The sequence below is a fragment of the Lithobates pipiens genome, unplaced genomic scaffold (genome assembly GCF_037356315.1).
Source record: "Lithobates pipiens isolate NorthernLeopardFrog02 unplaced genomic scaffold, aLitPip1_a1.2 Scaffold_7, whole genome shotgun sequence".
NCBI classification, from domain to species: Eukaryota; Metazoa; Chordata; class Amphibia; order Anura; family Ranidae; genus Lithobates; species Lithobates pipiens.
The window spans coordinates 1,801,767-1,816,645 of NW_027507892.1; the positions used below are offsets into that span (position 1 = coordinate 1,801,767).

A 14,879-nucleotide genomic window follows, 5' to 3' on the forward strand; every position below is an offset into this window, starting at 1 on the left:
TGGTGGTGGGAGTGTCATGGTCTGGGGCTGGGGCTGGGGCTGCATGAGTGCTGCCGGTGTTCTTTCAAAAACTGTCCCCCCCATCGGATAGTGTCCGCCCCATACTGCGCAGGCGCAGTGCTTGCGCAGTACGGAGGGAAAGGAGACTCCGAAAGTCTCTGAAGATGAACGGCGCCTGCACACTTGCTAGTACCTTCTGCCCTGAGTCCAGGTTCAAGCCCCACCATGCAAGTGGACATACGGTAGCACTTAGTAACAGGGCCGCTCGCCACGCAATTTTTTATTCTAACTTTATGTGCACCTGGATGGTGGGGCTTGAACCTGGACTCAGTGCGCAGGCGCCGTTCATCTCCGGAGACCTTCGGCGTCTCCTTGTCCTTCATACTGCGCAAGCACAGTACAGGGCGCACACTATCCGACACAACACCGGCACTGGGGAGCTACAGTTCATTGAGGGAACCATGATTGCCAACATGTACTGTGATATACTGAAGAAGAGCATGATCCCCCTCCCTTCAGAGACTGGGCCGCAGGGCAGTATTCCAACATGATAACGACTCCAAACACACCTCCAAGATGACCACTGCCTTGCTAAAGAAGCTGAGGGTAAAGGTGATGGACTGGCCAAGCATGTCTCCAGACCTAAACCCTATTGAGCATCTGTGGGCCTCAAACGGAAGGTGGAGGAGCGCAAGATGTCTAACATCCATCAGCTCTGTGATGTCGTCATGGAGGAGGGGAAGAGGACTCCAGTGGTGACCTGTGAAGCTCTGGTGAACTCCATGCCCAAGAGGGTTAAGGCAGTGCTGGAAAATAATGGTGGCCACACAAAATATTGACACTTTGGGCCCAATTTGGACATTTTCACTTAGGGGTGTACTCACTTTTGTTGCCAGTGCTTTAGACATTAATGGCTGTGTGTTGAGTTATTTTGAGGGGACAGCAAATTTACACTGTTATACAAGCTGTACACTCACTACTTTACATTGTAGACAAGTGTCATTTCTTCAGTGTTGTCACATGAAAAGATAGAAGAAAATATTTACAAAAATGTGAGGGGCGTACTCACTTTTGTGAGATAGTGTACAACACAATTTAATACAGAAGAAATCAGAGGGCCCTGCTCATTAGTGTGCACAATCTAAGATGATTGTGTTTTAACCACTTGCCACCCGCCATATAGCAGAATGACAGTAGTTTCAAAATCCTGACCGGGTGTCATATGACGTCCTCAGGATATTGAGCCGCTGCGGCGATCGTTGTTGCAGGGTGTCAGTGTGACATCCCGCAACTACGATCTCGGTAAAGAGTCTCCGATGTTTTGTCCAATCACGGCTGATCACAGTGTAAATAGGAAGAGCCGGTGATCGGCTTTTCCTCACTCTCGTCTGTCAGACATGAGTATAGGAGAGCCGATCGGCTGCTCCTCTGACAGGGGGGATCTGTGCTGATTGATTATCAGCGCAGCCCCCCCCCCCCCCCCCCCGAGGATGCCCACACTGGACCACCAGGGACTCCACCAGGGATGCCACCCTAGACCACCAGGGATTCCAGTCATTGCCCACAATGGATGCCAATCAGTGCAAATCAGTGCCCACAATGGGCATCACTGATTGGCATGCATTGTTTGGCACTGATTGGCATCCATTAGTACAATACAGTGCCGCCTATCAGTGCCCATCCGTGATGCCCATCAGTGCCCATCTGTGACGCCTATCAGTGCCCATCTGTGACGCCTATCAGTGCCAATTTGTGCCACCTATCAGTGCCCATCCATGTCGCCCATCAGTGACGCTGATCAGTGCCCATCAATGCCACCTCATCAGTGCCACCACAACGGTGCCCATCAATGCTGTCAGTGCAGCCCAATCAGTGAAGGAAAAAAACGTACTTATTTACAAAGTTTTAAAACTGAAACAAAAAAAACATTTTTTTTTTTTATTTTCATTTAGCAAAAATTAAAAACCGTAGAGGTGATCAAATACCCCTAAAAAAAGCTCTATTTGTGGGAACAAAATGATAAAAATTTAGTTTGGGTACAGTGTAGCATGACTGCGCAATTGTCATTCAAAGTGCAACAGCGCTGAAAGCAGAAAATTGGTCTGGGCAGGAAGGTGCTTAAGTGCCCGGTATTGAAGTGGTTAATTAATGCATTTACTTTTTGCATGAAAAGTAGTGAGTTTTTTTAAGCTCTTTTTTCTAATCACGGTGTGAGGTGCCGATTCCTCCTACTGCCCTGGATACTCCCCTGGTTTCAGGATGTAGAATGGGGGGGGGGGGGAAGGGGCTAGTAAATATGTCATTTACTGGCCCCTTCCTTTTCTAAATGAACACAGGGAACACACTCGCTCACTGTGTCCACTCATAACCGAACCATAGTAAACAGTGTTTACTACGCTTCCGGTTGTGAATGAACAAAAAGCCACTCAGCACAGTCACTGCCCCGCACAGCTGAGGCTGCAGAGAAAGGAATGTGTGTTTGAGCTTTGGGGTGCACACCCTAATGTAATTGGCTGTGCACAGCTATGAACAAAGTACATACCATATAGTCACTGTAAGCATAATTGTGTTTATGTGAATATTTCTGAGAAGGGGGGGGGGGGGCACAGCTTTCAGCTGATTTTTAAAAGAAAAAAAAAAGTTTAGGAATCACTGTTTTAAATAAATGCAGAACATTTATAAAAAATATTAAATCCCCAAATGACATATGTAATCGTGCAAGCTGAACGAAATGGCACTGTATTTTTTTTTCTAAGAGAAAAATGTCTACATCGTCTGCTCCATCTAGTGGCCAAAATGGAGTATCGTTTTCTGAAATGCTGCAGCCGCTGATCGATGGATTTTGTCATTCTGTGGGAAAATTCAACTAACTGCTCTTCTCTCTCTCTGGTTTGCTTGTCCTTTCTGTGGTTGCCTCTCGGTAAACCCTTCTAAACATCTGAAAACACACTACTGTTTTGTTATTGCTTATGATGTATTGCTTGAATGTTTATATATTTTTCTCTCTTGTAGAACAATAAGCTCCTGAAGAAGCATTTAATTGCGAAACACGTAGAGCGCTTTTCTACTTACTTCTACTACATACTACGCTAGGATTGCAGGATTATAATGACGTTCAATGTCATTAACTATTTGTCCTAGAGAGATCTTAGTTTTGCATTTTTTACTGCAAACTTTTAAATGTTACTTTTTGTATTATTATGCATTTAATCAACGATTATGTCATTTTTTTTTTTTTATATAATTGTTGCCTACAAAGTCAATTTTTCCTGTATTTTTCTTCTATTCTCTAGTTTTCTAGGTCTAATGTTTATAAAGGTCCCGTGGTTGAGCAAGACTTATGCCACACGATCGGACATTCCGACAACAAAATCTATGGGATTTTTTTCCCCCGACGGAAGTTGGCTCAAACTTGTCTTGCATACACGCGGTCACACAATGTTGCCGGAAATTCCGAACGTCAAGAGCGCAGTAACGAGCCGAGAAAATTGAAGTTCGATAGCCAGTGCGGCTCTTCTGCTTGATTCCGAGCATGTGTGGGACTTTGTGCTTCGGAATTGTGTATACACGATCGGAATTTCCAACAACGGATTTAGTCGTCGGAAAATTTGAGATCCGGGTCACCAATTCCAAATTCCGATGGAAAATGTCCGATGGAGCCTACACACGGTCGGAATTTCTGACCAGAAGCTCCCATCGGAAAATCCGACCGCGTGTACGCGACATTAAAGTGGTGTTGCCACCAAAAAGTAAAAAATTGTTTAAAATTCTTAAAAAAAAATAAAAATAAAATAATAATATAAAATATATATAATTGGAAAAAAATAATAATAATTTTACTCACCTCTAATTACCTGTTGCTAGGGGGTCCCTCGTAGTCTGCCTTCTTCCTTGCCTGGGCACTGACATCACTTCCCCTCGCGCCGCACAGTCATCTGGGACCTGTCACGTGTCCCAGATGACTGTGCGGCGCATCACGGCGCCCTGCGCCACTCGCGCATGCGCAGCGGGTGCCCACAGTACGAATGACGGCGTACTGTTAAAAGTCAGCAGCTGCCGTATTTGTAGCTGCTGACTTTCAATTTTTAGCATCTTTGAAACGGTGAAGGAGTGGTGTATACACAGCTCCTTCACCGCTCCTGCCTATTGAAATCAACGGGGCAGTGCGGCTATACCGCCGGCAAGGCGCTGCTGCAGCGGCGCTTTGCGGTGGTTTTAACCCTTTCTTAGCCGCTAGCGGCCGAATACTGCCGCTAAAACGACTGTAAAGCGGTGCTAAAAATAGCACTGTTTTACCGCCTACGCCACTCCCGCCCCAGTGTGAAAGAGGCCTTAAAGTCTTTCTGCATTGCTTTGCCATTTTTTTTCTATTAGCTAATAGAGTTATGTACTAGGGCTTAGGGTTACAGTTAGCAGATAGGCCTAGGATTAGTGGTTGGGGTTAGAGATGAAGTTAACCCCATCCCCCAACTCTAACAATAAATAAAACACCAGAGTTTAGGGTTAGAGTTAGGGATAACCCTAACAATAAAAATAATAAACACCAGGGTTAGGGTTAAGTGCTATGGGTTAGGGTTATGCTACGTACACACGATCGGAATTCCGGCCAGAAAAAGACCGATGAGAGCTTTTCATCGTAAAATGCGACCGTGTATATCAGAATTTAGCTGTCTGAATTCCTGCCAGCCAAAAATTGATAGCATGTTCTCAATTTTCCCGATGGAAAAACTTTTTATCGGTAATTCTGATCATGTGTAGGCAATTCGGACACGCCAAAACTCACGCATGCTCAGATTCAACTACGAGACAGAAGCTATTGGCTACTGGCTATTGAACTTCCTTTTTCTAGTCGCGTCGTACGTATTGTACGTCACCGCGTTAAAAATATCGGAATTTGGTGTGACCGTGTGTAGGCAATAGGGATGAGCTTCGTGTTCGAGTCGAACGTACGTTCGACTCGAACATTGGCTGTTCGGCGAATTCCGAACGTTTGGGCCGTTCGCGTCAAAATTCGAGTGGCGCGCGCGGACCACAATGCACTGCGCCACCGGTCGCCACGGTCGCTGGCTCATGATTGGCCAAGCATGCACTGTGACCCCGCATGCTTGGCCAATCGTAGCGCCAGCAGCGAGGAGAGCCATGATTGGCCACAGGCATCCTGCCTGTGGCCAATCATAGCTCAGGCTGTGTAGTGCACGCCCCACACTATATAAGGCCGCCTTTGAGGCGGCCTCGTGTAGTGTGTTAGCATCTGAAGCAGTGGGTGTTCTGTGTACCTTCAACACAGTACACACCGATCGTTTTTGGCTGATTTCCTATCTTGCTGCTGTGTAGTGGTTGTTGTCTGTGCCCTGACCGCAGTATACACCACTATATTCACCTCACCTATATAGCTAGTGATCTAGCTTTAACCACTTAACAACTGCCCATTGCCGATTAACGGCTTCAGGGCGGTTGTTTAACTCTGAGAGGCCGTTAATTAACGGCCTCCCAGAATTCTGCTCTCGCGCGCCCCCTGGGGCGCGCACTCGAGAGCATCAGTGACCGCCGGGTCCACAGGACGCGGCGCATCACGGATCACGGTAAACGGCCGCTCGTCGCGGCCGTTTACCACGTGATCGCTCCGTCAGATGACGGAGTGATCACTTGTAAACAAACCGGCGTCATGTTATGATGCCGGTTCCTCCCTCCCCTCTCTGTACTGATCGGTACAGCGGAGGGGAAAGAGATCGGTGTCAGCAGCGATGTGGGCTGCATCTGCAGTGCCCACATCGCTGCTCACCGAATTTAACCCCTCAATTCCCTGCCAATACTCTGCAATACCAGTGCATACTCTGCAGTACCCCGCCATTACTCTGCAGTACCCCGCCATTACTCTGCAGTACCCCGCCATTACTCTGCAGTACCCCGCCATTACTCTGCAGTACCCCGCCATTACTCTGCAGTACCCTGCCATTACTCTGTAGTACCCCGCCAATACTCTGCAATACCCTGCCATAAATTGCCATACCCAGCCATACTCGGAGATACCCAGCCATACTCGGTGATACCCTGAAATACCCAGCCATAGATGCCCCCCACCCCTCACCGCCCTCCGGTGCTTCTACCAACTCGCCAGTACGATCAAAGCCAGAATCTTTTTTTTTATTTTTTTATTTCAGGCTTCCCAGCCTAGAGGTGAGATGTGGGGTCATATTGACCCCCAGATTTCACTGTAAAGAGGACCTGTCACCCCATATTCCTATTACAAGGGATGTTTACATTCCTTGTAATAGGAATAAAAGTGATCAAAAATATATTTTTGGGGAAAAAAATGTCAAACTAAAATAAAGTAAAATGAACAATAAAAAAAAAAATTTTTTTTAAAGCGCCCATGTCCCCATGTGCTCGCATGCAGAAGCGAACGCATGCGTAAGCCCCGCCCACATATGAAAACGGTGTTCAAACCACACATGTGAGGTATCGCCGAGAACGTTAGAGCGAGAGCAATAATTCTAGTCCTAGACCTCCTCTGCAACTCAAAACATGTAACCAGTAAAAAAAAAATTTAAAGTGTCGCCTATGGGGATTTTTTAAGTAGCGACGTTTGGCGCCATTCCACGGGCATGTGCAATTTTGAAGAGTGACATGTTTGATATCTATTTACTCAGCATAACTTCATCTTTCACTTTATGCAAACATTGGGCTAACTTTACTGTTTTTTTTGTTTGTTTTTTAAGCACAAAACTGTTTTTTCCCCCAAAAAAAACGCGTTTGAAAAATTGCTGTGCAAATACCGTGTGAGATAAAAATTTGCAACGACCACCATTGTATTCTCCAGGGTCTTTGCTAAAAAAAAAAAAAATTATATATATAATGTTTTGGGGTTCTCTGTAATTTTCTAGCAAATAAATGATGATTTTTACATGTAGGAGAGAAATGTCAGAATTGGCCTGGGTGCTCCAGAACGCCTGATGGCGCTCCCTGCATGTTGGGCCTCTGTATGTGGCCACACTGTGTAAAAGTCTGACACATGTGGTATCGCCGTACTCGGGAGTAATAGCAGAATGTGTTTTGGGGTGTAATTTGTGGTATGCATATGCTGTGTGTGTGAAATAACCTGATAATATGACAATTTTGTGGAAAAAAAATAAAAAAAATAAAGGAAATAGGCCGTCAGTACTTCAGGTGTGATCAATTTTCAGATATTGGCACCATAGCTTGTGGACTCTATAACTTTCACAAAGACCAAATAATATCCACCAATTTGTACTTATTTTTACCAAAGATATGTAGTAGTATGAATTTTGGCCAAAATTTATGAAGAAACAATTACTAATCTGCTAAATTTTATAACAGAAACAAAGAAAAATTCATTTTTTCGCAGAATTTTTGGTCTTTTTTCTTTTATAGCACAAAAAATAAAAAAACTGAGAGGTGATTAAAAACCACCAAAAGAAAGCTCTATTTGTGTGAAAAAAAGGACAAACATTTCCTATAGGTCCAGTGTTGCATGACTGAGTAATTGTCATTCAAAATGTGAGGGCACCGAAAGCTGAAAATTGGTCTGGTTATTAAGGGTGTTTAAGTGCCCAGTGGTCAAGTGGTTAATAATAGAGCTTGCAGTCAGTAGTGTTAGGAGATAGTGCGTGCTGTCTGCGTGCTCTGTACCCAGTACATACCGCTATAATATAGGGCAGGCCCCTACTTTCAAACATCCAACTTACAAACATCTCCTACTTGCAAACGCAAGGAGACAGCAGCAAGTGAGATGAAAAAAGATGGACGACAAAACAAATTATACAGGGGTGATAACCCTTCCCTATGGTTTCCAAAAAGCTTAAAAATAGTTTGTTTGACTGGAGCTACACTTTAAAAATGTACCGATTGAAAATTACAAACAGATTCAACTTAACACAACAAACCTACACAGTCCCTGTCTTGTTTGCACCGCCTGTATACTGCTGTTCTGAGTATATAGGGCCTGGGGGCCACACGCATTTCCTTTTTTTAATATGGGTACGGGGTTCCCCTTAATATGCGTACAAGACCCAAATAGGCTGGTAATGGGCAGGGAGGGCTACCCATGCCATTTTTCTGAATGATTTTCAACCATATTGCAGGAACCAGATATAACATTAAAACCGCAAGCAGTTTTAAATGGTGTTATTTCCGTTTAATGTCATTTTGTGCAGGGACTGTTCTAAACACGGGAAACACGTGGCACTTCACAGGCATACTACAGACACCCCCCAGGCACCATATTTAAAGGAATATTTCACTTTTTTTTTCACTTTAATCGTCATTAAAATCAGTGCTCCCGCCAAAACAGCCGTTTTTAAAACCTTTTTTTGCATTGACCCATGTCCCCTGAGGCAGGAGCCAGGTCCCCAAACCCTTTTTAGGATAGTATCTTGCATATTAGCTGTTAAAATTAGCACTTTCCATTTCGAACGTTCGAGTCCCATAGACTTCAATGGGGTTCTAACGTTCGTTTCGAACGCGGGGTCCGTTCGAAAGTTCTGGTGCGAACCGAACCGGGGGGGGGTGTTCGGCTCATCCCTAGTAGGCAAGACAGCTTGAGCCGAATTCCGCCGGAATTCCGTCGGGAAAACCATCAGAGCTTTTTCCGACAAGAATTCCGATTGTGTGTGCGCGGCATTACAGTAAGGCCTCATGTACACTGCTGCTGGTAAACGGACGTTCAGAGGCAGTTGGCTGCTTTTTTCAGCTGCCCCTGAACTCATCCAATGTTATCTTATGTGTACATGTACACAGGTTTGTTTAACCACTTCGCGCCCATTTCTCTCCTACATGTAAAATTCATAATTTTTTTTGCTAGAAAATTACATAGAACCCCCAAACATTATATATGTTTTTTTAGCAAAGACCCTAGAGAATACAATGTCGGTTTTTGCAACTTTTTATCTCGCACGATATTTGCGCAGAAATTTTTCAAACAAGTTTTTTTCAGAAAAAAAAAACCCAGTAAAGTTAGCCCAATTTTTTTTGCATAATGTGAAAGATGAAGATACGCCGAGTAAATAGATACCCAACATGTCACGCTTCAAAATTGCACGCGCTCGAGGAATGGCGACAAACTTTGGTATTTAAAAATCCCCATAGGCGACGCTTTAAAATATTTTACTGGTTACATGTTTTGCGTTACAGAGGAGGTCTAGGGCTAGAATTATTGCTCTCGCTCTAATGTTTGTGGCGATACCTCACATGTGTGGTTTGCACACCATTTTCAGATGTGGGCGGGCCTTACGTATGCGTTCGCTTCTGCGTACGGGCTCACTGGGACAGGGGCGCTTTAAATTTTTTCATTTGACACTTAAAAAAAAAAAAAAAAAAATATATGGCATAATTGGACCTATTTACAGTGAGATGTGGGGTCAATAAGACCCCACATCTCCCCTCTAGGCTGGAAAGCCTAAAATAAAAAAATAAAATAAAAAATTAAAACGATCACGGCTTCCCAGCCGAGGCGGCGCTGTTATTTGAATGCAGGGGCCGAGCGTGATGTCATAACATCGCGCCTGGCCTCCGAACGATCATAGAGACTCCGGCGACCATCTGGTCCGCCGGAAATCTCTATGATCATTATCCGGGGGCCGGCGGATCCTGTGTCTGACTGAATGATCGCTGCGGTGAGTCAGTAGAAGCACCGGAGGGCGGCGGGAGGGGGGTGGGGACGTCCCCTCCCGCCACCCATAAGAACGATCAAGCGGTGGAACAGCCCCTATGATCATTCTTTGGGGGCAGGGAATCGCCAGCTGAAAATGCCGATATCTGAATGATGTCTGTAGCCTCAGGCATCATTCAGATATACCCCCGGGAAGTCGAGGCCGTCCCAGGACGTCCACTCGGCGCAAAGTGGTTAAAGTGGTGTTGCCACCAAAAAATAAAAAGTTGTTTAAAATTCTTTAAAAAAATAAATAAAATAATAATAATTGGCAAAAAAAAAAAATAAATAAAAAAAAAAAAAGTTTACTCACCTCTAAAATACCTGTTGCTAGGGGGTCCCTCGTAGTCTGCCTAATCTTGCCAGGGCTGGTGACATCACTTCCCCTCATGCCGCACAGTCACCTGGGACCTGTCATGTGTCCCAGGTGACGGTACGGCGTATCACGGCGCCCTGTGCCGCTCGCGCATGCGCAGTGGGTGCCTGGCTGTGAAGCCACAGCCGGGTGCCCACACTACGCATGACGGCGCTGCGAGCAGAGCGGGGAACGAGGGGGGGGGGGCTTCGTTCCCCCGCATCGCTGGACCCTGGGACAGGTAAGTGTCCGATTATTAAAAGTCAGCAGCTGCAGTATTTGTAGCTGCTGACTTTTAATTTATTTTTATTTTTTTTAAGAGGGTACCCCACTTTAATGTTGTTTTTAGGCAGTTGCGTTTATAGGCTTCCCTTTGAAGGCAAAAAAATGAGTTCAGACGCCAAAGTTTCCAACGTTTCAGGCGCTAAACGCGGTAACTCGTATTTAGCCGTGTTTCGTTTACATCAGTCTTTCATTTTTTGGCTATTGAACAGCTTCCCGACCGCCTCATGCAGATATACTGCGGCAGAAGGGCTTGTACATGCAGAATCACGTACCTGTACGTTACCCTTTAAGAGGCGGCTTGCGAGCACGTGCCCGCCAGGAGCTCCGTGAGCGTGATCGTGGGTCCCGCGGACTCAAACTCCGCGGGGATACCCGCGATCGCCTCACAGAGAGGAAGAATGGGGAAATGGTCATGTAAACAAGCATCTCCCCGTTCTGCTTAGTGACAGGACACTGATCACAGCTTCCTGTGATCGGGAGCGGTGATCACTGTCATTTCACACACAGCCCCACCCCCTACAGTTAGAATCACTCCCTAGGACACACTTAACCCCTACAGTGCCACCTAATGGTTAACCCTATTCACATTTACACAGTAATCAATGCATTTTTAATTGCAGTGATCACATTTATACAGCGAATAGTTCCAAAATCACGCCAAAAGTGTCCGATCTGTCCGCGATAATGTCGCAGTCATGATAAAAATTGCTAATAAAAAAATATTAATAAGAATGCCATAAAACTACCCCCTATTTTGTATCTTTTGCGCAAACCAATCAATAAACGACCGCGCAATTGTCAGTTAAATCAACGCAGTGCCGAATCGCAAAAAAACGCTCTGGTCTTTGGCCAGCCAAATGGTCCGGGGCTTAAGTGGCTAATGTTGTTTTTAGGCAGTTGCGGTTTATAGGCTTTTCTTTGAAGACAAAAAAATGAGTTCAAACGCCAACATTTCCAACGTTTCAGGCACTAAACACAGTAACTCGCATTTAGCTGCGTTTCGTTTACAGGAGTTTTTCATTTTTTTCACCGGTATCCTCCTCTTCAGCGGGCGGTCTGCTTTCAGATAAAAGTGGCCTCAGCGGCAGATTCGCCACGAGATCACTTTTAAATCGAGGGCAGGAGGGCAGGAGATGAGGCCCCCCCCCTTCCGTCGGGCTCCGGTGGTCTCCGCCGCCGGTAGTGACGGAGACGATCGGGTCCTCTCTCCTATTTGGCTGGCTGCCGAGTGAGGAGAAGATGGCCCTCACTCGGCCCCATGGCATTGACTGGTGGAAGTGAAGTCAAACGTCACTTCCGCCCAATGCTCTTAACCACTTACGGACCGCCCGAAGCGGCGGAGTCAATCGGATACTGCTCCCTGCTTGGCTGGCTGCATACCACTGCAGGGCGGAAGCAATGCCAAAATGTCATTCCGCCCATAGCTCTTAAAAAGGGATTATTTTTATTTTATTAGATTTTTTTATTGAAAATATGAGATCTGAGGTCTTTTTGACCCCAGATCTCATATTTAAAAAGGCTTTCTATTACAGGGGGATGTTTACATTACATTGCAGGGCATAAGTAGTCAAACCAATAGGAATAAAATTAACATTTTTTTTTTTTTTTTTTTAAAGAACAGTGTAAAAATAAAAAATAAATAAAACATTTTTTAACATACCCCATTCCACCGAGCTTGTGTGCAGAAGCGAACGCATACGTGAGTAGCGCCCGCATATGAAAACGGTGTTCAAACCACACATGTGAGGTATCGCCGCGATTGGTAGAGCGAGAACAATAATTCTAGCCCTGTAACTCAAAACATGCAACCTGTACAATTTTTAAACGTCGTATAGAGCTTTTTAAAGAGGAAGTAACCCCTGATGGGTTTACTTCCTCTTTGATTCCCTGCAAAGGTAAAGCATAATGGACTACTATGCATTGCATAGTACTCCATTATGTGTCACTTACCTGACACAGGAGCCAGCGTCACCGCTGTCCCCTGTAGTACGGAGCCTCCATCTTCTTGGTGGGTCTTGCTGCTCCGGTGCTGTCATTCGACGGAGCCGCGATTATGTCACTCCCGCACATGCGCACGGGAGCCGGCACATTGCCGTTAACAGCGGCGCGCTCAGTGTGCCTGCACACTGCTGTCTACGGTGCCTGTCTTTTGGCAAATATCTCCTAAACGTGTCTTTGATTCCCTGTAACGGTAAAGCATAATGGACTACTATGCATCGAATAGTGTCACTTACCTGACACAGGAGCCAGCGAAGTCACCGCTGTCCCCTGTAGTTCCGAGCGTCCATATTCTTGGTGGGTCTCGCTGCTCTGGCGCTGTGATTCCCCGAAGCCGCAATGACAATGATTCGCCGGCGCTGTGACACGGGAGCCGACACTCGCGGCATATCGCCGCGATCTGCGGCTTGCCCAGTGCGCCTGCGCTGTGGTGGCTGTCTTCGGGTAAATATCTCCTAAACCGTATAGGTTTAGGAGATAATTCTTGGGCCTACAGGTAAGCCTTAATCTAGGCTTACCTGTAGGTCAAAGTGGTTTGTAAAGGTTTACAACCACTTTAAGAGTAAACATTTGTCGCCATTCCACAAGCGGGCACAATTTTGAAGCATGACATGTTGGGTATCAATTTACTCGGCGTAACATTATCTTCCACAATGTAAAAGAAAATTGGGCTAAGATTACTTTTGTCTTATTTTTTTATATAAAAAAAATAATAATAATAATATTGATTTCTTATCTTTTTCCCCCCCCAAAAAAAAAAAAAGCACGTTTGTAAGACCGTTGCACAAATACGGTGTGTCAGAAAGTATTGCAATGACCGCCATTTTATTCTCTAAGGTGTTATTAAAAAATATATATAACATTTGGGGTTTTTAAGTAATTTTCTAGCAAAAAAAAAAAGAAAAAGGGATTTTAAACTTGTAAACACAGAGTCTGAAAAATAGGCCCATAGTGGTAATAAGCCTATATGGGATTTTTGTTTTTTGTTTAGCACATTTTTTTTTTTTTTTACATGTTGTTTATTGTGATTATATCTCACTTTTGTGGTGCTGCTGGACAATTTACACTGTAATGGTGGCGATTGATAATTATTTATTTAAATTTTTTTACATATGCGGTATTCTTCCTTTATAGAAGACGACATAACTTAACCAGAACGTTTGCAAAGAAAATTGATCTTGAGCTGTGCAAAGCAGACTTTCTGCAATTGCGAAGCCTGGCAAGTACAATGGCTTGCTATTCGGGATATGATCTGCACAGCAGTGTGGTGCGAAATCGCATGCGATTCTAACATCGCACAAGTGTGAACCTAGCCAGAAGCCGATTGGTTCCTATGCATAGCTGCACCAGATTCAGTGTGCACCAGTTTTCGTGAATCTCCCCCTCCATGGTGTCACCCACCTTACTGTACCTGGAGAAGTCTTGAAGCTTGTTCTCCTTGATGCAAAAATTACTGATAATAGGGTACCTGAATATAGTAGAGGGAGGTGGAATTTCCTTGAACCAACTGAATTTCTCTCTTTCAGCCCAAGAAAATATTATATTTCAAGTCATGTACTGATGATACGGTCATTGGTAAGTGATCTTGTGCCCAATTGATTTGTAGTATACCGTATCTCTTACCTGGTTCCAGGTAATGACGGAAGGTGAGTACAAGTTCCCTGGTAATGTCTGCAGTGACGGGGCGGACACGCTCGGCTGTAGACAAGCAGGATGCAGACAGATACGGCTCCTGATCTCACAGGTGAGAATTTCGCTGTCAGGTGACCACGCCCTAATTCCCCAACAGTCCCACCCAGCATCTGATGTTTTCACCAGACTGAACGGAGAGAGGAGGGCGGTGGGGGAGCGAGCAGTAATCACTGGAACACAATCTGCCTTCGCAATGCCCGAAGTCTACAAACATTATGGGACAGTTCACACCACATGCAGTCCAATGTGCTTTTTTTTTTCTGCATCAAAAACGCATGGAAAGTAAAAGGTTTTTCAATTTTATGCTGACCTGGTGGGCATACCTCCCAACTTTCTGAGATGGGAATGAGGGACAACTTTTAGCAAAAGTATATAGGCATAGGACACGCCCCCTGCCACACCCCCTTAAAGAAGAATTATACAGAAAAAAAAAAGAAAATGATTGGTTAAACCCACAAGTGCTTTTTTTTTTTGGCACTACTATTCCTTTATATTGGCTTTTGAAATTTACAAATGCAGCAATTTAGAAGTTGGATGAAAGGTTTAGCACTGAGAAACACTTTTTGAAAGATAAAAAGTGCATTTTATATACAACTATATAGATCAGACCAAAATGAGGAACAAATGAGGAGGAATGAGGGACAGAGGGACTTTGTTCCAAAACAGGGGGCAGTCCCTCCAAATCAGGGGGCAGTTGGGTGCTATGCTGGAAGGTGATACCTTCCCCAACCAACCCCAACTCACCGCCTTAAGCCTCATACACATGGTACGATTGTTGGCCAACCGAGCATCTGGTTTCTGTCAGGATCTTGTCTTGCATACTAACTGTACACAATTGTCGTGCCACAAACATGAAAGTAGTGACGTACTACGAGGAATTTC

At 44.9% G+C, this 14,879-nt stretch overlaps 1 protein-coding gene across 1 annotated transcript in view; it reads right to left on the bottom strand.

The window, feature by feature from the left end:
* Positions 1-14,031, bottom strand: part of LOC143959298 (ceramide synthase 2-like) — a gene marked incomplete in the record, with an annotated part of 213,869 nt that extends 199,838 nt beyond the window's left edge. The window contains 1 exon segment of the mRNA XM_077467980.1: positions 13,929-14,031.
* Between the last annotated feature and the right edge of the window lie 848 nt (positions 14,032-14,879).